Source organism: Nicotiana tabacum, chromosome 7 (assembly GCF_000715075.1).
Source record: "Nicotiana tabacum cultivar K326 chromosome 7, ASM71507v2, whole genome shotgun sequence".
NCBI classification, from domain to species: Eukaryota; Viridiplantae; Streptophyta; class Magnoliopsida; order Solanales; family Solanaceae; genus Nicotiana; species Nicotiana tabacum.
The window spans coordinates 169,251,481-169,274,314 of record NC_134086.1 but is presented as its reverse complement, the minus strand read 5'-3'; the positions used below and the strand labels follow the sequence as shown (position 1 = coordinate 169,274,314).

The following is a 22,834-nucleotide window of genomic DNA, read 5'->3' as shown; positions in this document are numbered from 1 at the left end:
ATGAACAAGTGAAATAAGAGACTCACGGGGCGTACCCAGATAATGAGCAAAGTATGATGAAAAGGTGGAACCGTGATCAAATAATACAGAGGCATATCTGTGGAAGACTGAAACAATACATGTGATAACAACATCGGAAGCAATAACATCGGGTCTAGCTGGAAGTGCATAGAAACGGGCCTGACTGCCACCTGGTCGACCTCCCCATCTAGGGCGACCCCTAGCTGACTGACCTCCACCCCTAGCTGGTTGGGTGGGTGGTGGTGAAGTAGCTGGCGGTGAAGCCGATGGCTGACTCCTCTACTGAGATGAACCCGCAAGACGACGAGGACACTGTCTCCACATGTGGCCTATCTCTCCATACTCATAGCAACTCCCGGGTGTTGGAGAAGGGGATTGAAGGGAAACCCTAGTACCAGAATGACTAGATGATGCACCTGGCACAGAAGAGCCCTGAACTGATGGTGCACGGGACGAACTCTGAGCTGGAAGGACACTAAGTGATGACTGGCCCTGATGCGAACTGTGAGAACCATGACCCGATGACGTCGTACGATAACCTGGGTGAGCTGGCTGAGCATGCCTAAATGGACGACCTCTGCCGTGCTGAAACTGACCTCTCGAAGGAGCACCTCTATAACTACCAGATCCTCGAGGCCTCTTGGCCTCCCTCTCCCCTCGCTCCTTGCGACGAACTGACTCAATCTCACGAGCAATGTCTACAACCTCCTCAAAAGTTGCACCATTCACCCTCTCCCTGGTCATAAGAATACGAAGTTGATAAGTGAGGCCATCAGCAAACCTTCTAATCATCTCTCTATCTTTTGGAACCAACCAAATATCATGATAGGCTAACTCGGAGAACCTCATCTCATACTGCGTCACAGTCATCTCTCCCTAACGCAACCATTCAAACTGCCTGCGCAGCTCCTCTCTGCGAGACTGTGGCACATACTTCTCCAAAAAGAGAACGGAGAACTGCTGCCAGGTAAGGGGTGCTGCACTAACAGGCCTACGCCTCTCAAAAGTCTCCCACCAAGTGAAGGCAGCTCTAGAAAATTGATAAGTAGTGAAAGCGACCCCGCTGGTCTCCAAAATACCTGCTGTACGAAGCATTCTCTGACACTTATCCAAGAAATCCTGGGTATCCTCGCCCTCTGCACCACTGAAGGTCGGAGGCTGAAGCCTACCAAACCTCTCCAACCTACGCTGCTCGTCCTCTGGCATGACAGGAACTATATAGTCCTGAGCAGCTTCAATCGGCTGGGCTGGATGCGCCCCCAATGTCTAAAGTCCCTGCAAGATATGCTTAGGTGTACGAGCGGCGGGAGTCTGATTGCCTCCCCCGACCTGAGAAGTAGCTGCAACTGTAGTGACTGAGACTGATAACTAGGGATTTTGACGCATTTTATACTCCTTCTTGCTTACGCTTTGATTATAAATTCATACAAAATAGTCCTCTAAAGCTCATAAGTTGTGCTTGATTACAGGTTTGATCAATAAAGTGACAAGATGTCAAAGATCAGCTCAAAAGGAGTGAAACTTGCACAAGTACCAAAGACAAGACAAACTCAGGAAAAACAGGCCTAGTGCGGCCGCACTACACTTTGTGCAGTCCGCACTAGGGAGATTCAGAGAGCTAGTACTTCAGGCATTAAGGCAGTGCGGACGCAGAAAGTTTTGTGTTGTCCGCACTGAATGCAATGCGGCCGCACTACCATTCTGTGCGGTCCACAGAGTCAAGGTTCAGAGAGGGTGAAGTTGGAGCTTTCAAGCATGTGCGGTCCGCGGTCCAGTTTGTGCGGACCGCACTAGAAGCCTCCGCGGCCGCAGTCCATTTTGTGCGGTCCACGAAGCCTGAGTTCAGAGAGCCAAGTTTTCAAGTTCAAGAGCCTAGTGCGGCCGCACATCATTTTGTACGGTCCGCACTAACCCTGCAGGGGCATTTTTGTCCAGTTTTTCCAGCTTAGTATAAATAGATCATTTTTCCATTTTTAGGGTATCAGACATTTTAGAATAACTGTTGCACTCATGAGAACGTATCTTGTAGCCATTTTGGGCATTTTTACTTACTTTTTATCATTGAATCTTTGTATTTAGCTTAACAATTAATTAATATGTGTTCATCTTCATCTATTTCTCTGTTTTTTCTCTTCAAGTATGAGTAGCTAGACTCATTAGCTAGGGTTGTGGCTCAACCCTAGTGTGGGTAATTGATGGGTGTTGCAATTTTGGGTTAGATTGACTATGAGTGTTTGCTATTTGGTCAATTTGATGGTTTAATTACTGAATTAGTGGTTGCAAACACTAGTTTATGCTAAGTTGACTTGGGTTCTTCTTGAGAAAGAAAGCCTAAGTCTCCGAAATTGATCCAACAAGGAATTGGGATGGACTCAAGAGAATTGATAGTCTTAATTAAAGGGTTAAACCTCGAGAGAGTAATACCCGACTTGAACCTTAGTTGCTTGAGCAAATATGCATACCCAATTGGTCGTGAGAAAGTCAATTGGGAAAAATCATTCTTTCTACCGAGAGGTGTGAGAATGAGTAATATCGAGCAACGTTATAACATATTCCCCAATCATGTTAATCATGTCTTAGACGCAATTACCCGTCAATTGGCCACCTAGGTGAAAGTCACTACCCTAGTGTCTTTTAGAATATTTGAACAACTTGTAGCATTTTACTCTTAGCTCAATCTAGTTGCAATTATAATTTGTAGTTTGATAATAGTATAATTATAAAAGAAAACCCAAAAATGAATAGAAGTGCAGTTTGGAACGCTACGCAATCCTAGGCTAAATAGATACTCAACTCCCTTTCTAGCTCTTTGTGGATATCGATCCCGACCCAAAATCGGGTAAAAGCTATTGCGACCCTCTCTCGCTACTTTTTAGTGGTGCGGAGTAGGCTGCGATCAGAGACCGCCTGAGCTAGGCCAGTGCATACTGATAGAATCTGAGCCAAGGCCTCCTGAAGACCCGGAATCACAATGGGCACAACTAGTGTCACACCTCCTTTTTCTACCCTGAAAGGGGATATAAAGGAGTTTTTTCAATTAAAGTGACAATAACCGAAACGAGATTATTTATATTCAAATTCAGAGTCGCCACTAGGGATAATTTATGGTGTCTCAAGTCACCGGTTTAAAATCCCGAATCGAGGAAAGTTGACTCTTATTTATGGTCTGCGAACATAGAAATCCGGGTAAGGAATTTTGTTAACCCGGGAGAAGGTGTTAGGCATTCTCGGGTTTGCACGGTCGCTTTAATCATACCTGACTTAATAAATTATTTAATTACGTATTAGAACCTATGTGCATTTACCCTTTACCGCTTTTAGTCACTTGGTGACCCGTATTTAAAGAATTAACTAAAGACGAGTTACGCGTATGTATACTCGTTTAGTTTGGTGCGTCAAAATCATGTCACACGTACGTGTACACAATTAATAACACTTTATTATTATTAAGAAAGTTTGGCCGAAGTTGCGTGAACGCATACTTCGATTTATTTTTAGAAACATAATTATGTCACACGAACTGTACCCAATCACGATGATAGATTAAGTCAAGCCTAAAGCAAGCTACGAATATTCATTTTAGAAAATTGTAATCACGTCACGCGAACGTGTGCATAATCACGATAATAAATTCAAAACGCGCCAAAAGATTCGCCTGCCCAGGTGTTAACGGCCTAGCATGCTCCTAACGATTCAATATAATAAGATAACAACAATTAGAACCATCTGAAGCCCAAATGCCATTAATTACCCACATCACCAAATCTTCTTTTCAATTTGCAGTACCCAAGCCCCAGCACCCGTTTGCACTTCCATTTCAATTTTCTTTAGAATGGAACTTGATTACTCATGATCTTACTCATAAAATATAATTAAATGCTTTCCCACAGTAATATTAGGATAAACAGCACGCTCCTAAAAAACATGGTTCATCTCACATTGAAAATTAAAAAAAAAAAACTTATTTTAACAAATTCCTTCATTACGAAACATGATACTCACAAGGTCACAGTAACAAGAGTCAATTAGCTTAAGAAAAAACGCAAGCAATTTGCAATCAAACAGCCCAAGAATAACGAACACCGTTCTTTCATGCTATCAAACTTCTAAACAAACTAATGAAAGTTTTTGCTTGTCAATTATCATAGCCGCATTCTACAAGATTTAGTGATTAAACTAAGCTCTCAATATTTATTCAAGATTCAAAAACTAAAAGGAAATACTTAAACAACTCATCAGAAGCAAACAAATATTGAATTCAACTAAATAATCGTAAAGAAAGATAGAGAATAAACCTCAACTGACAAAACGATTTTCCATTGAATCAAGCCTCCGGAAAAACTCATACAACGACCACTTATGACTCGCACTAGAGATCCGATGACAGAGCCTAGGCCTAAAATCGATTTGAGACTAGAATTTCAAACGCCTCGTTTGAACCTCCCGCAGAGGATGTTCGGCAAAACAGGGGTTGCCTTTAAATACCAGTGGGTTGAGCCGAAGGAGAACGACCCTGTTTCCCTGCTGATGTCGACGATTTCGACGTTATAGCAGCAGCGTGAAGAGACAGGGGAAGAGAGATTTTGGAAGCGGGGGGTTAGGGACGGTTGAGAGAGTGAGGGAGTTGGTTCGTGTTCTCTCTTGTGAAAAGGGTGGAGTCGCTGATTGCTGGATTTTCAGACCAAGAGTTATACAAATCTGAAGCTAGAATCACTCTGCAAATACATTAAATCATTCGAGAAAAGAAGTGACAATTCATGGTTGTAGTGATTATATAAATTTGGCTACTTTCTTGCAAAGGAAAAGGTTATTTGGGAAATTTTAGTTCAGCTATGGATTTTCCAACTTGGGTTTTCATAAAGCAGAGAAGGACGGCTAGTGAGATATGGAATTCGATGAGAAGAAAAGTGTCGTTGCTGTTATACTCATATTTTCCTTTTTGTTGGAAAATTCATTTTTTGATTCTTAAGAGAAATTAGGAGTAGATAGTAGATTCCTTTTGGAAAATGGTCTGTCGTTTTCTTTACTGTCTAGGTCTTGGTGTTAAAGACGTAGAAGAATGGTCTTTTAAAGTGTTAGGATTTTATGGGTATTGAGCTTTGATCTATGGGTCAAGGGTAATTGGGCTTGAATTTAGGGAATTGGATTCTTTTGGGTTTGAATCTAGATTAGGAAGACCAAATAGTACAATGTATCTATAAAAACGTAAAAAATTACTCTAAATTAAAATAAACTAATATAAAACTAAATACTACGAGTGAAACTAATTTTTATTTTTTTTGTATTTTCAAATGTTATAATACTATAAATATAAATATACTAATTGACTTTAACCTAAAGATAAAAAATATTTTTTGTAATTTTTATTTTTTTGTGATAAAAATAAAATAAAAGTTAAAAAAATAGTGAAAATAGTACTATTAGACCTAAACTAATATCTAAACATTAAAAATGTGAAAATTCTGGGGAGGGTCAAAACTTACCGCGACCACGACCGCGTCCCCGGCCTCTAGTGGCCACAGCTGGTGGTACTAGCGGACGTCCATCCTGACCGATAGCGCGTGTCCTCACCATATGTGAGAGAATAGAATAACAGAAGTTTAGTACTCGGATCAACAGATTCGCATGACAAGAATTTCAAGAATATGAAGTCTTTCCTAAAGGTTCTAAAGCCTCTCGAGAATAAATACAAACGTCTCTGTACCGATCCGCGAGACTCCACTAAACCTACTCATAACCCTAAACCCGGACCCGGTCGTGATGACGCCTCTCATGACTAGTGACACCCCGAAGTCGGGCTGTGTTGGTTTTAAATTTCGCAAACTATACTGTTCACTGCTTATTTTGGAATTTTATCATGTTTAAGACTTAATACTTATTAAGTCTACAAAGCATCTATCAATATACTACAAGTCTGAAGTGTCTACAAAGCTATTACAGAATCACTAACAAGAGCAAGGAAATGAGCTAAAAGGGGAGAAACACGGGGCTGCGAACGCTGAGCAGCTACCTCGTGAACTCTGAAATCTGCTGGTTGCTCACAACCCTCGCAAGCAAGATCACCAGTGCCTGAATCTGCACACGGGGTACAGGGAGTAAAGTGAGTACTCCAACTCAGTGAGAGTAATAATCATAAATAAAGACTAAGAAATATGAAATCCCGTAAGGCACATTACAGGCTATAATGAAGCAGTAAAAGCCAGTAAAAACAGTGAATCAGTGAAGATATGTAAAGTCATTTTAGTTCAGTTTAAACTTCATGAAATGCCTTTATCATGACCCATTTACATAATAGGTCATGATGGCGTCGCCTAACACCGTTGTCAGGCAAGCCAACGCGGAAGTATTAGTGAATTCTAATTTTACTTACCCAAAACAGTTACAACATTTTTCTTAGTTTGCAATTAAAAGCAGGTGATAATATGCAACATCCAATAATAATTATACAATCCAAAAGAAACGTCTACTAATGTGTGTGCCAAGACCTGGAGTCACAAGCTGTGGGCAACTAGTAGAATTTACGAAATAATACATCTATCCTACTATCTGAAACAGAATAGATAGTCAAAAGTAAGGAAGACTTCATCCAGCTGTTGATCGGCACAGGAAGGGAAATCAGCTCACCGTGGAAGTCTCGAACTATGATCAGGGACGCACACCAGTATGATATCCAGATGAACCTACCTTAGAGCTTGTACAATTAAGTACAGAAGCATAGCAATAGTACATAAACAATATGTACCCAGTAAGAATCCCGTCTAATCTCGAAGAAGTAGAGACGAGAGATCGACTTAATATCTACTAGGTCCAAATAATATAATATGATGTTATGCTAGGCATGATGGTCACAATATATAACATGTGAAATAAGTATTTCTAAGTCATGTCATTTTAATACCCCAGTTAATCCTTTACAATTTAAACCATGTAATAGGTAGGTCATCAATAATAAATTCACATAAATATCATGCGCACGTTATGCCGAGGTCGACGGCCCGATCCAACATAAAAGAAATTGTGCACTGCAAGAGGATCGAATGGTGCAAATCATAGATGCATCTATTTCTACTGAGGCGATCGGCCCGATCCACAAATATCAATTATCAACAGAAAAATCCAAGAAGGCGCATTTATATTTAAATAAACTCATACAGGTTTTCAACACAACATATGTTCACTTATGTTCAATTCCAATTCTCTAGCATATCCTAACTGATCACATTAGCAAGAAGACATATAACATTTGCAATTATAGCATGACACGGGTCCTAAACTACCCGGATAATTAATATGATAGTAGCTACGAACAGGCTCTCATCACCTAGTGCGTACGTAGCCCCCACAACTCGGGGACTGTCGTTCAACTCTTGAGATCCATGATCGAGGAAGGTCATGCTGAGAAAAACTCTACAAGATTGACCTGGGATTGGAGGAATAAATATATTGAATACTTGAAGAACGGAAAGCTCCCATCGGAACCTAAAAAGTTGAGGGCCCTATAACCAAAGCTACTCGATTCACATTGGATGAAGATGGAACATTATACAGAAGGACATTCGATGGACCATTGGCAGTATGTTTAGGACTAGGAGACACTGATTGTGTTTTACGAGAGGTTCATGAAGGAACTTGTGGGAACCACTCTGGCACCGAATAGTTGATTCACAAAATCATTAGAGCAGAATACTACTGGGATAACATGGAAAAAGGCACTAAGGAGTTTGTTCGAAAATGTGATAAGTGTCAAAGGTTTGCACCGATGATCCATCAGCCCGGAGAACAACTTCATTCAGTCCTATCCCCGTGTCCATTCATGAAATGGAGGATGAATATCATTGGCCCACTGCCAATATCCCCAGGTAAAGCTAAGTTTATTTTATTTATGATTGACTATTGTCACACCTCCTTCTTCCGCCCCCGCGAGGGGTGAAGGAGTTTTCTCCAATTAAAGGACAGTCGAAACGGGGTTTGTTTATTTACTTCAGAGTCGTCACCTGGGAATTTTATGGCATCCCAAGTCACCGGTTTTAATCCCGAATCGAGGAAAATATGACTCTGTTTGTCATTCTGCGAACCAGAAATCCGAGTAAGGAATTCTGTTAATTCGGGAGAAGGTGTTAGGCATTCCCGAATTCCGTGGTTCTAGCACGGTCGCTTAACCATTTTTATACTTGGCTTAATTATCTCGATTTACTAAATACATTTTTTCTTGTTGCATGATTTTGTTACCGCTTTTGTTTAGATTGTTTACAATTATAGACCTTTCTTGAAACGAATCACGCGTACGCATATTCGTATTATATTTTTTTATAAATGTAAAGAATCGTGTCACGCATACGTGTACACAATAAGATTGATAATATTTTTTATATTTTTATTATAAAAAAAACTTATGTTCGAAATTGTGCTTAAAATAAAATTAAGAATATTCGTCACTCTTGTATGATTAAATAGTGAACTGCACATTTCGGGTTATATGAAATTAATTTAATATCCTCCGAAGAAACCCCTTTTTATTAAAAGTTTGCGCGAACGCATAATCCGAACTCCCTTTAGAAAATGTAATTAGGTCACGCGAACGTATCCCTAATTTCACAAAATATTCTTGATGGTAATATAAAATTTCTACAAATGTTTATTATATTCATCTATTTTTAAATATGAAAGTCATGGGAAATCACTGATTGGGACGCCTCCAAATTTCTTGAAAAGAATTCAAAATTTATTAGGTGTTGACCACAAGTTATATTTTAAACGTATGAATTATATACCTCAAAACTATTTAAATTTAAAGAATTAATGATATGAAAAATAAATAACGTGCAACTGAATTTACCATTTTATTCGTGAATACAGTATCCGTATTTTGTTTATGTATTTTTAGTACTTGATAATTATATGCACAATTTATTTGTTATTTTCCTAGTCTTAAGACTAAGTGTATATGTTTGAAAATTTACCAAAAAGCGAATTACGTGCAAAACTAGGAAAGAATTAATTGATAAACAAACTAATAGTTTTCGAAGAATTTTCATTGTTCTATTCAGAGCGAACTCTATTTTGTATATCTTTGACTTAAATGTTGCATTTTAGTATTTATAAACCCGACCTTCTTCTACACAACTAGTTTTTAGTCCAAAGGTCAAATTATTTGGTTAGTTTGCTTACAATGATGGAATTTGGGATAAATAAAATTAAACCAATTTTCTTTATCTCGACTTATGCAAGCTATTTACAAATACTAAATCTACACTTTGTGAAATCATTGACATTATTTTATATACTATTTTTAAGAAATGAATTAATCGCATTCCTAAAATAAATGGGTCATTTGTTATTAAGAAAAAAGAACTAATCTACAAATTGATTTAATAAAATGACATTACATATAACGTAATTATACATCTGAACCATCCGTAATATTCCAATATCGTAAACGTAACGGATTATATTAATTCACCTCTCACCTATGGTTATACGCATAACCGTTATCACGCCATATACGAACAAAATACAACTTACATCATCTAGCTTTAAACAAAAATCGGATGTTTGACGAGATATACTAGTAATGTGGTTTCTTGATATTTCCATACTATCCTATACTTAGCCAACAAGATTACAAAATTTAATTAATGGTCAGCTTTCTGCCATGTTCCCTATCTTGACAATTCGAAAATAAATGTTATCACTAAACTTCAAAATAAATAAGATTACCGCAGAATTTATACTACTTCAAAAGGCCAATTGGCTAATAGCTCTCATGTCAAGTATAATACTATATTAACTAACTAAAACAAAAACTGAAACTTAACTAATAGATTTAAATGAGTAGAGGACATAATTGCAATTCCAAACTTCATTTACTTGCAATATTGAAACTTTTCATGACATGAGTCTACAGATATGTACCTGGAAATAAGGGTAAAAGAGGTAATACTTCAGCAATAGCAGCAACAGAAACCCAACAGCAGAAAAATACCAATGATTCAACAGATTTGAGCAAAAACAGCAAGACCCGTGAAAACCAGACGCACAGTAGCAGGAATCTTAGGAAATTTCAGATTCAAACCAAACAATATCAACAAACAAACCCGGACAGATTCAAGGAAACAGTATTTCTGATTTTTAAAACTTAGGAAAAGCAAACTGAAACTCTCAATCTCCAAAAATCAACCTTAACACTAGCTTCTAATGTAAAATTCTATTTTTGCTTTTCTGATTTCTCTCTTTCTGTTTTTTTTTTGTATTCTCTGTGTGTATATTCTGTCTCCCTTCCTGTCTCTTTTCTCTCTTCTTTTCTCTTCTGTCCTCTCTATCTGTTTTGCCCTAAATCAGTCCCTAACACCCCTTCTTATACAACTTATTTTCCTTCTTTCCAGCCTACTGCCCGGACCCCCCTTTTTCTTTTCAAATCAGTTTTTTCCACTCAATCTGCCACTATAACTGCTTTTTCTAATTAATCAGCCACTAAGGACAACTTTTCCCTTAATTTCAGCCCCTTCCACTTTCTTTGGTTTCCCATTAGGATTAATTAATACTCCACTGATAAAGCACTAGCAATAAAGTATCATGGTAACTGTTTTATTCCCCAAACACCCCTTAACTACTTCTGAAAAATCTCAAAATACTGCCCCTAATACAAAATCAGAATCCAATACAAAACAGATTTTACAATATGTTCAAACTTAATTATCAACACTAGTTTCTGATTGAACAGCTATAACCAAATCCTAAGGTTTTAATGCAGAAAAACATTTAGATTTCCAATTCAGAACAATATTTACAGAATTTTTAACTAATCGGGTAATTAACAATCAGAATTAAAACCAAACAGAATGTTGAATGATTCAGTTTATACAGACAGACTTATCAATGAAGATTCATCAAATGATTGCATATTATAACTGACATTGATCAGCAAATAATGAAAACAAGCAAATCAAATAATTTCAGGATTATTGCCAGAATCAAGGATTTTACGGAAACTAATTAATCGACACCACTTATTAATCGACTGCACACTACAATTGACACTTAAACAAATTAGTAACAAAGCAACTATCAAACAGTGTTATTGACGAATTTATAGACTAACAGGGAATTAAGTAAGCGACACAATTTAGGACTCGATTTCACCATTTATAACACATACAGTTAAGACGACTATAAATAACAGACAAAATTGGACCAAATAAAAGGTCCTTTGAAAATAAATAGAGTCAGTGTGACTTAACAACAACCAAAATCAACATAGTAAATAAACAGATACGTAAATAATGAAAACAAACACGAAGGAAAGAATAAAAATACCTCATAATAACAGAATCAATACGGACCCAGTCTTTGAAACTCTGATTCGGACATTTTGAAATCAAACAGACCTTAGTCGAAGTATTCTCAATTGAAAATACTTCGATTAAGGTCGATTAGACCCCAACCTTCTATTCAATTTGGGCAGAATCCAAAATTTGGGATTTTAGGGTTCTTGAAGGTCTGATTTAGGGCTCAACCGTTTCTGGTCAAATTCGAACCAAGCTAAGTTTGGTTTGGTTACGAGTGAGGTTAGGAGAGTGACTGGTGTGGGTTTGGGGTGCATTGGGGTAGGTTTAAGTTATGCTCGAATCTTCGATTGAAGATTCGAGATGATGTAGAGTGATTCGAGGTGAACAACTAACAGATCTGTAACGAGGGCGTTTAAGGGGTGCTATGGTGTTAATTAGGGACTGGTTGGTTTGGATCTGAGTTTGGCTCGAATCTTCAAATGAAGATTCGAGAAACTCCAGGAAGATTCGAGCTCAGTGGTTACCAGATTTGGATAGAGGATGGTCAGGGGGACTTAGGGTGTTGGTTTGGTGACCGGCAGCGTAGTTGACGCCGAGTTTCAGGCGAGGGTGATCTAGGGCGGCTAGGGTTTGAGGGAATCATCTTAGGGACGATGATGAACAGGAGAGGGAGGGGGTGTTTGGTTATTGGGCTGGGGTATGAATTTAACTTATATAGGGGAGGGGTGGTCTGATCTCGTCCGTTGGATCAGGTAAGATCTACGGTCGGGATCAATTCATTTAACTAAACGGTGTCGTTTTGGTTTTAGTGGGGATTGGGTCGGTCTCAGATGTAGGTGGGTCGGGTATAGAGGACTGACCTGGAACCATCAGATCAAAAATCAATGAACGGCCCCGATTAAATTCAATCATACGACGTCGTATGGTTTAATTAAAGATCTGAACTAGACCGTCGGATCTATTTGATCAACGGTCCAGATGGAAAATGCCAATGCGACGTCGTTTGGTTGCCTTTGGGTTGACAGATTTGGGCTGGGTAGGAAGTGCAATTCCTTGGGCTTAAAACAGGCCCAGTCCGATTCTTTTCCTTTTCTTCTTTAATTTTCTGATTTAAATATAATTCCTAATTAATTGTAAAATCTACATACAACCACAAATATTAACTAATACTTACAATAATTAACATTCAAATCAAAGAAACAATGAAATCACATAAGGGCACATTTAAATGACAAAATTACAACAATTACATATTTTTTGTGATTTTTCTTTTTTGTAAAACTTGTTAATTCCTAAATTGAAAAACTAAATCCTAAATGCACATGCAACACATATTACTTTATATTATTTTTGCATAAAATTACACACGCAAACAAACAAGAAAACCGTACAATATTTCCTAAAAATAACACATAATCAAAAAAAAAATTCGGGAGTTATTTTGGGGTAATTTGTATGAAGCAAAAATCACGTGCTCACAACTATTTCTCTAAATGGGTTGAAGCACATGCGTTCGAGAAAGTGAGAGATAAAGAGGTTATAGACATTTTATCGTATGTCGATTTGGGATACTCGCCGAAATAGTGTGTGACAATGGAAAACAATTTATCGGCAACAAGGTAACGAAATTCCTCGAGGATCACAAAAAGAAAAAGGATATTATCAATGCCATATCATCCTAGTGGGAATGGATAGGCCGAATCGACGAACAAGACTATCATTCTATGATTAAAGAAAAGGTTGAACGACGCCAATGGAAAGTAGAGAGAAATGTTACCCAAAGTCCTTTGGGCATATCGAACAACATCGAAGTCTAGTACAGGAGCGACCCCGTTCTCCTTAGTATATGGCTTCGAGGCCTTGATTCCAGTCGAAGTCGGGGAACCTAGTGCCAGATTTAAACATACAATTGAAGAATCAAATCACGAGGCTATGAAACTAACCTTGGGCTATTGGATGAAAAATGAGAAGTTGCGCTCGTTCGAATGGCTGCGCAAAAGCAAAGAATTGAGAGATATTATAATAGAAGAACCAACCTTCGCCACTTCGAAATCGGGGACTTAGTTCTGAGGAAAGTCACCCTCAACACTTGAGACCCAAATGAAGGGAAATTAGGCCCAAATTGGGAAGGACCATATCAGGTCCTTGATATCATCAGAAAGGGATCTTACAAACTTGGCATAATGGAGGACGAACAATTGCCAAACAATTGGAATGTATCACTCCTCAAACGGTATTATTGCTAAGGTATGACTTTCACCCTTTCCATTTGTATTTGATACTAACTTATTGCAGGTGTTCAATCGAAGACGTTGAGAAATTCTTCAATACGAAGACCTTAGGTTTTAAAGCACACGTTGCGCTCTTTTTCTCTTAGATCAGTTTTTATCCTAAATGGGTTTTTTTCCGGTGAGATTTTTAACGAGGCAACAATTATGTGCTACCTGAGGAAAATTCAACAGTATCCAAGGCTTCTTTGCAATCAACTTTGGATACTGGGGGGCATCACCCTCGGATGATATATTTTCGAGGAAAGTACTTTATGTCAAAAAGTCTCGATAGGGAAACTTTGTAATGGGCCAAACGGTCGATAAACCGTGTCCATATAAATTAGTCGAACCTCAATGGCAAAACATGTGCGCATGTATAAATTATTCAAAGACACATTATTTCTATATCAAACATCTTGTGTCACAAAGAAAACTTTCTACTACACGAGCTCCGTACTTATGATTTTGTGAGAAATGTCTCAAGGGCCAAGCGCAAATATACCTCGAACACTCGGGGACTGTCATCGACAATCGACATATTTGAGTTATCTAAATTCGAATTCATAAGACCATAAAGAGGCACCCCTCGATCTATAGGCCAAGGCCATCATTCTCTGGGACTAACACTTATCACCCTCGGATGTTATATTTTCGAGGAAAGTACTTCATGTCGAAAGGTCTCGATCGGGAAACATTGTAATGGGCGAAATGGTCGAATGAAACGTGTCCATATAAATTAGTCGAACCCCGATGGCAAAACATGTATGCATGTATAAATTATTCAAAAAGCATTATTTCTATATCAAACATCGTGTGTCTCAAAGAAAACTTTCTACTATATGAGCTCTGTACTTATAATTTTGTGAGAAATGGCTCAAGGGCTAAGCACAAATATACCTCAAACACTCGGGGACTGTCATCGACAATCAACATATTCGAGTTATCTAAACTTGAATTCATAAGACCTCAAAGAGGCACCCCTCAATCTATAGGCCATGGCCATCATTCTCAGGGACTAACACTTCGAACAAGTTCAAAGTGTTATTGGGGAATAAGCCCAAGAGGCACACCCAAAGGCTACGGCCAAATTAATGCGGCTCGAAGACGTCCGAATCCCGCAATCAAAATAGGCCTTCAAATTCTTTGAAAAACTAGCTAAAAAAGGCTACCCTCGGCAAATAATAAGAAGGGCTTCGATAAAATCAATCCTCAAAAATCCTTAAAGAGGTATCGAATAATCTTAACACAAATATGCTAAGGCAAAAAAAGCAGAAGGGTTCCAATCAACATAATGGGTAAAAAATACATGCTAAGATATACAAAAAAAATTACAAAGTATTTAAGCCGAAAGAGGGGAATAAAAACCATATTTTATAAGCCATATCGGCCCAATCTAAAGAGCTTAAGGGCCAATACACTTAGAGTTTGAGATCATATTCTCACTCCATCCAAACCTAAGGGTTCGACTATTCCCAACCCAAATACAAACTGACTTGACTACGACTCAGGGACTCACTATTATCTGACACAAACCCTAAAGGGCTTATGCCTCAAGTTCGAAAACTCGACTGTGGTGACTTCGAGGAAGCCACCCAAAACCAAAGTATCGAACGCACCATTTAAAGCATAAGATCGTGCAAAAATTTTACAAGGCAAGAGAACATGATCGAAGACAAAACTTGAGAAGACATTCAAAAGGGAAAGTTTCTTTATATATATATGGGCAAAAATATGTACAAAGGACCGATGGGGCTCTTACAAAAAGAAAAGGAAAAATAAAGTCCTAACTATGCCCGAGACTGGTTTCTCCCTAAGGGGTAGCTTCTCCTTCGGGCCCCTTATCGTTATCGGACCCACCTTGGCTGCCTTCATCATCATCTTCATCATCGGAGGAGACAAGAAACCTAGCATCAGCTTCAAGCACCTTAGCATGAGCTAGCTCTTTGGAGAGATCAAAAACTCGAGCGTGGATTTCCTCGAGGGTCTCCCTCCGGGATTGGCACTTTGCCAAGTCATTGCTCTGTCGGTCTCAATCGGAAGCCTCCCTCAGTTGCGTTTGAGCAGCCTCGGCATCGGCCAAGTACATGGTATGGACTTGTAAGCCGCAATCTTCATCTTTTCGACCTCCGCCTTGACCTTAGCAAGCTCGACTGCATGCTCTTTGATCCTTTTAGCCCTGGCTGAATTTTTCTCTTTAGCAACCCGAAGTTGGATCTCGGCCGATAACAGTTTGTCAGAAGCAGCCTCTTTCTCCGGAGCAAGGTGGTCCATGTTCTCCTTCCACCGATCACAGTCAGCTTTGATTTGATCGACTTCCCATCGAAGCAGCTCGATCCTTTCCAGCTTTTGCTGCAACTGAGATACTGAAGTATTAACCTCCACAGTAGGATCGAGACCATACTCTTTCAAAATGATAGTTACCTGCTCGTCTAGCTCAGCCTCTTCCTTACGAGCCTGGGCCAAGTCTGCTTGAAGGTCCCTGAGCTCCTCCTCCTTTTGACCGCAAAAGAGCTTCAAAGCATTTCTCTCCTCCGAGGTCTTCTGGAGCTCAGCCTCGTATTGGATCAGATTGGCCCTAAACTTGGTGAAAGCCTACCGAAAAAGAAAGATATAAGGTAAGATAAAGGGAGAAGAAGAAAAGGAAAATTGCAACAATGAGAATTAGTAATAACTCGATATAAAAGGCGTTGGGCCTCTTCAAAAATGGTGGATGTATTGTTGATATCGGCAGCAGCATCAACCCAGTAAAGCAATCTCGGAAGGGATCCTCTTTACTAGGGACTCCGCCTATGTCAGGCATATGTAGAGCCCGAGCATCCCTTATGGCCTTCTCAGAAAAGGCTGATAGAGAGAGAGAGAGTAACCTATTGTCATGGCCCCGAGATAATTGCTCGGGGTGCTCTGATTAGCCCTGGGGGTCTCATAACCGGCCCCCTCTGGCATGTTTGTTAGTACCCGAGGGATAATCTCTACCTCAGGCGATTTGGGGGCTTTCCCCGAATCTTTCTTCGAAGACGCCTCATCATGAGATAGGGTCTCAAAAACCTTCTTTGACTTTGAAGGCTTGGCGACCTCGGTCGGTATCCTTGCTCGAACCACCAGCGCCGAGTCGTTGCCCTCATCTTCATCTTCATCTTCTTCTTCTCCCAGCTAGCAGGTCGACTCTACAGTCATAGGGATGAGATTTATCCTGCATCTTCAAACTGGATCTCTTGTAGGTTGGGGATCCTCGGACTCTGAGACCCTCTTCCTCTTATTATCTTTACCTGACTTCGGGGCCGGGGACTCGATTTCTTCCCCAGGCAGGGCCAGCCTCATTTCAGCGGCATCTCTGATAACTGCATAAAAGAAAGTCAAGTGTAAATAAAGAGAAGCATTACAAAAAGAGAGGGATCGAAAGCTTACAAAATAAACTTACCATGATGCTTGGCTTCCCATCTGCCCTTTGCCAAGTCACGCCAGCAGCGCTCGGCATAAGAGAAAGTCATAACCAACTTTTGAACCAAGTCTTCGAGGTTGATGACCACGTGAGGCATCTAAGCAACCGTTGTGAAGTAGGTGAAGGCATTAAATAAAGAAAAATATGGAGTTCGAAGACTAATGGATAAAAAACATCACTTACGTTTGGGGTTTCACTTCTCTAGGAATGACAATTTCTCCTCTAGGATGAGGTTGCAGGTCCTAACCCGCATGAACCGGCTCATCCAACCCCGATCTTTGTCCTCATCGTTGCTCGCAAAAAAGGCCTTCATCGCTCGGTGTTGGAGCTTGATCAACCCTCCAAAACGACGAGGTCGATATAACAATATTAAGTGGTTGAGGTGAACTTCAGCCCCTTGTCTTTGCTGGAAAAGAAGCGAAGCATGATCACTATGCGCCAAAATAAGGGGTGAACCTGGCCTAGGGTGACTTGGTACCTCTTGCAAAAATCAATAATAACTGGGTCGATAGGACCCATCGTGAAGGGTAAGTATAGATACTTAGGAACCCTTCCACGTGAGTGGTAATGCTCTCTTCATGATCGGGGATCTGTACCACGACCTCGCCCTCCAGCCACAATCTCTCTTCACAGCCTCAAGATATTTCGCTGTTATCGAGCAAATATATCTCGACAAGTGCTCACATCGTCTAGGGATCGATGGAGTTATCAACTTTGAAGTCGGAGTTAAGGATGCAAGGGCCGAGAACATACTCGTGAGGGAGCGGTTCCACCGGCGTTTTACCACTGGCCGACCGGAAAAAAGAAGAAGAAGCTTTTTCCTTTTGTGGAACGGACTTGGAGGTTTTCGCCATTGATTTAGATAGAAGGAAGCAGAAAGAGATGAAAATTGGTGTTTTGGTACTAACGGAATTGACTCAACGGGTGGTGAAAGAGAAGAGATGGAGAGTGGAAGAGACTTAGAAAGCTTGGTGAAGGTGGAAGTAAAGTATTGTTGGCCCAAGTAAAGGTTGGTTTTGAAGACTAACAAAGGAACTCAGGCATGAACCAGGTCCATCCCTTGTATGCATAGAAACGAACATGTTCGAGCATGTGAGATGCATGTGAAGGAGATAAGCTTAACTTGGTATATTGTATATCTCCTGATCGAAAAGGTTGCATAATTGATAAGGAGAAGGACTCCTTAATCAAAGAGAATACTATCCAAGATAGGTAAGGAGTTAGAAGTTGAAATCAACTAGAACTCTTCCACCAAGAAAGAATAGCATTAGAACTCTAGTTATTTGTTCATCTACTAACTCTATAAATTGCAGGATATTCTCACATTACCAGTGTGGCACAAACGCAAAAGTTAAACGTGAATTGAGAGCAAAATAGCAAGGCAATTTTGCAAGCAGTTCGTGTGTGATTCAAGTGTGCAAACCTGAGGCTACATGGATCAGATAAAAAAATCAGCATCAAGTGTCTGTCTTTTGTTCTAGTTCAATTATCGTAGGTGTTTTCATATTGTACTTTTCAGCTTTATCTAGAGGCAATTGTAATAGGTACTCAGAGTTTCAAGTTAGAGTTAACTTGAAGTTGTCGCAACAGTTAGAGGTTGTGTGCTACAACGGGATTAGAGTTAGTCTTAGGTTTACAAAAGAGTTTTTGTAAATGCAGTTTTTGGCTCAGTGATTTAATGGAGAGTTTGGAAAAATCTTACTGGAAAGTAGGTCGTGATTTTTTTACCTTTTGAGCCAGGTGTTTTTCATGTAAAATACTTGTGTTCTTTACTTTCTGCATTTACTATTTCTGCAATAGTAGGTTAAGGAACACTTAGAAGAACCAGGTCCTTCCATAATCAATTTAAGCGAAAAATTGGTCACTGCACAAATCACCCCCCTCTTGTGTGGTATTGAAGTATACAATATCAAGTTTTGATTCAACCAGGAAGCCGGTGTTTATAGGCTCACGGCGACAGTTCGGTGGTGCTAGTGGACAACTATCACTGGCAAGCATTAATGGTTTGGGAACTGTACCAACAGGACGTTTCGGTTACCTCGTTCGCTTACATCATAAGGATGACGTCGTTCTCGGGGTATCCAGAAAATCGAGGATCAAGTCATTTTTTATCATTTTATTCTAAGCAACGAGGGTACTATCTGTGTACGATGGAAATCGAGGCCACCCAATTTCGTCATTCGATGGAAAAAGTGATACCACGTCGGAAGATCAGGACGTCGAGCTCGGGGTCGAAGTTCCTTTCCAAGATCGAGGTCGATATCACTTACCGAGGTTAGAAGAAGGCATACTTCGAGATGATGCCATTATAATTCAGTAACAGAAAGAGAGAGATACCCGCAACAGACCAGAGATCACAGCGTGAATTTCGGAATGGATTGGTCTTCGACAGTTAATCAGTTGTCAAATATGATTTCCTACTATAATTAGAAGTGTACCTTATTTAGGACTCCCCTATTATATAAAGGGGGATCTCATTCATTTGTAATCATCATTATTCACTGAGAAGAATATATACACTCATTACTTGCTATTTCGCTTACTATTCATAAAAGTTGCTTTATCATTTGTTATTCTTATTATCACACCCCGAGGCTATCACAGGTCGGGTCGAAATTTGGCTAGCATACTGGTTTGATCTATTTTATTCTCTAATTTATCTATTTAATTTCTTGTTTATCAATTGACATTGGATTGAATCATATATCCTTAAAATTACAATATAAATTTAATTGTTACTCGAATTTTAGGGGAAACATGCATATAATTTATTCGTACATAGGCATGAGCATACGTGCCCGCTTTCATTGTCTTTTGGTGGGAGACTTAACTTCACTTTTTGATGTTCAAAGGGGGAAAAGATCATAACCTAAGGTTCCCTAAATATTATTAGTAATATTATTTTGCTTAATAAAACCTTTAATTGAATCAACGTTCAACACTTCACCAACCTCACCAGCCATTATTTTTTTAGTATTCAAAGTCTCTTTCTCGGTGGGCCTGAATGTCCACTTTCTTGTTGATTGATGCAGGATTTCGTTCATTTTATTACTTTGTTAACGTGATTTGATTGCATTCTTATCTCTTGATAGTGCATTGGCCTCATTAAACTAATGATATTATTCGATGTGAATATTTAGTCTCGTATTTACCTGGAATTTTTGTAATTTGGTTAAAGTTTGTACCATAACATAGTAATAAGTGCGAATGTTAGGTTAAAAATAAGTATTCCCCCAATAGAATGAGAAGGATATAAATGATTCATAATGATCCTTTTAAATTTGATGTGATATTATTTTTATCTAGATATTTTTCAACCATACTCTGATTATTTTTTTATTATTACTAATATAATGACAAGTGAAATAAAATTTTCCTTTTGTGTCCCACCAACATCATTAAAAGAGATGCAGTGCTATAACATAGATTGTTATGTCAATTCTCTTTTGTTTCATTTTAAAATGAAAAACTAATACTCCAAAAAAGAGAGAACCTCTTTTGTTATGTCCCAAAAATTTATTAAGTGGGTAGAAAAATAAAACAAAGTTCAAAGTCAAACCATTTGATTAGCAATTGGCTATATCAAGGAATGGACATTTCCTCACTTGATAAAAAGTTATATAAAAAATGGAGAGACGTAAAAATAAAATAAAAATTAAAAAAATAAAAGAGCAAGAAAGGGGAAAAAAAAGAGAGGACAAACACACTACGCCTAGTGCTTGTCAAATCTTAATTGAAACATGAAATGAAGAGTAAGGAAGAAATAGAAGGCATAAGGAAGAAATGGAAGGTATGGATCTACTTCTAACCAATCTTCAGTAATTCAGGCGTCATAATTTTTTTTTATTCATTTATATTATCAAAAATATTTTTTATTAGCTAGGTTGTTTCAGGAGAACGTGGTACTAGGGGTGTGCATTCGAATCGGTTTATCGATAAATCGAATCGATTATTTGTTATCGGTTTATCGATTTATTGATTTCGATTTCGATTTCGAAGTTTTTCTTATCGAGTTATCGATTTTGATTTCGATTTTATCTTATTCTGTTATCAGTATATCGATAAACCGATAAGATATACTAAAAAGACAAATATACCCTTGTTCTATAATACTACCCTTTCCTTCACTAAGTCCCTGACCAGCTAACCCTATTATTTCATCTCTTCTTCAGCACTGCTTTCTCTTCAGTCTTCAGTCTTTACTTTCTGCTTACAAAGTACAAACCTAGCTCTGTTCTATCATCACTCAGCACTATCAAATCGAGATCTATTCTGTCGGAAAGTTAGTCGCCGTTGATTATCGCCGTTTCCGGTACTCCTAATTTCTTTCTTCAACTTTTTTTTTCTCTTCTATTTGAAGGAATGCTTTCTGTGCAAATTTTTCTATTTCGTTATTATTGGTAGTAAATACAGTGATTTATATGGCCACAACGTGATTGTCTAAGTTCTTGATTTAAAGATGAACTTAGAATGCTTAAGGTTTCATTTTCATGATCCTATGTTAATGTTTTCACATATAGTAAAGCTAAATTGCTTACGCCGGAGCCTTTGCAGTATTTATCGAGAAAACATGGTAATGATCTTTAATTTTTTAGTTTTTGTCCATGCAACAAGTAAATCTGGATTAGTAATTGACTTAGAAATTTAGAAATTTTCCATCGACGTTCATTTCCACTAAGCTAGATGGAGTTAAATAAAATTTAGAAATTTTCCATCGACCTTCATTTCCACTGAGCTATAGAATCTTGAACATAGTAATTGTCTACAAAAGGTTGAACTATGACATACAGTGAACCTAGTGGAGAAAAAATACAATTGTAGATCCTGGCAGTTGACTGGCATCCCCTGCCCTCATACCATCAGGGCACTAAAATACGAGAAAGAGGATCCAATGACTGAAATTAGTTGGTGGCACAGCAAGGAAGCTTACCTGATGACATATAGGGCCAAGTTGATACCTGTTAGAGGTGAAAAGTTCTGGAAAGTATTACCAGAACATGCTATGGACCCTCCTCCATGTGCCAAAACTGTTGGAAGGCCAAAAGTCAAAAGAAATAGGGAGAAGGATGAGGTTAACAAGAGACAAGGAGAATGGGCTACATCAAGAAGGGGAACTAGAATGACATGCAACATTTGTGGTGAACTGGACCACAAACCCTTTTATTTAGCAGTTGTTTCTTAAATATGTTTTGATGGCTGGACAGTGTTGTTTTGTAGCAGCAGTAAACTAAAATTTTGATGCAGTGTTATTTCTGTTAGCAGCAGTAAATTAATATTACATTAGTGCTGTTTGTTTTGATATTTTGCTGGACAATGTTGTTTTGGTTTAGTTTTCACAACAGTGCTATTTTGTTGCAGCTATTTTGACAGTGTTTGTTTTGTTGATAGCAGTGCTGGTAGTTTGCTGGGAAGTAGATTGATGTGTACTGCATATGGTCGAGACTTAGTTTACTAGACAGTGTTAGTTTGCACAGCAGTGCTATTTCTACTGCATATTAGTTTGCACAACAGTGCTATTTCTACTGCATATGGTCGAGACTTAGTTTGTTGGACAGTGTTAGTTTGCACAATAGTGTTGGTCGAGACTTAGTCATATTTGGCTACTGCATATGGTTGATGTGTATTTGGCTACATCATTTAAACCTTTGTTTAGTGTTCCCTGGTAGTCTACTGCATATGGTTGATGATGGGGATAATTATAAAGCAATGGTTTAGTTCATGTAAAATATTCCTCAATTTTTATTCAAGTACTTCACTGAAATAGTAATATCAATGTATTCTGATAAGATAAAAGGAAATAAAATTCCTCAGTTTCCTTA

At 38.6% G+C, this 22,834-nt stretch overlaps 1 long non-coding RNA gene across 1 annotated transcript; it reads left to right on the top strand.

Annotated features, from left to right (window-relative positions):
- The first annotated feature begins 20,658 nt into the window (after positions 1–20,658).
- LOC107815493 (uncharacterized) lies at positions 20,659–22,316 on the top strand. The gene is made up of 2 exons (XR_001654749.2): positions 20,659–20,805; positions 21,188–22,316. It is a non-coding gene; the product is annotated as an uncharacterized LOC107815493 (long non-coding RNA).
- Positions 22,317–22,834: the final 518 nt, after the last annotated feature.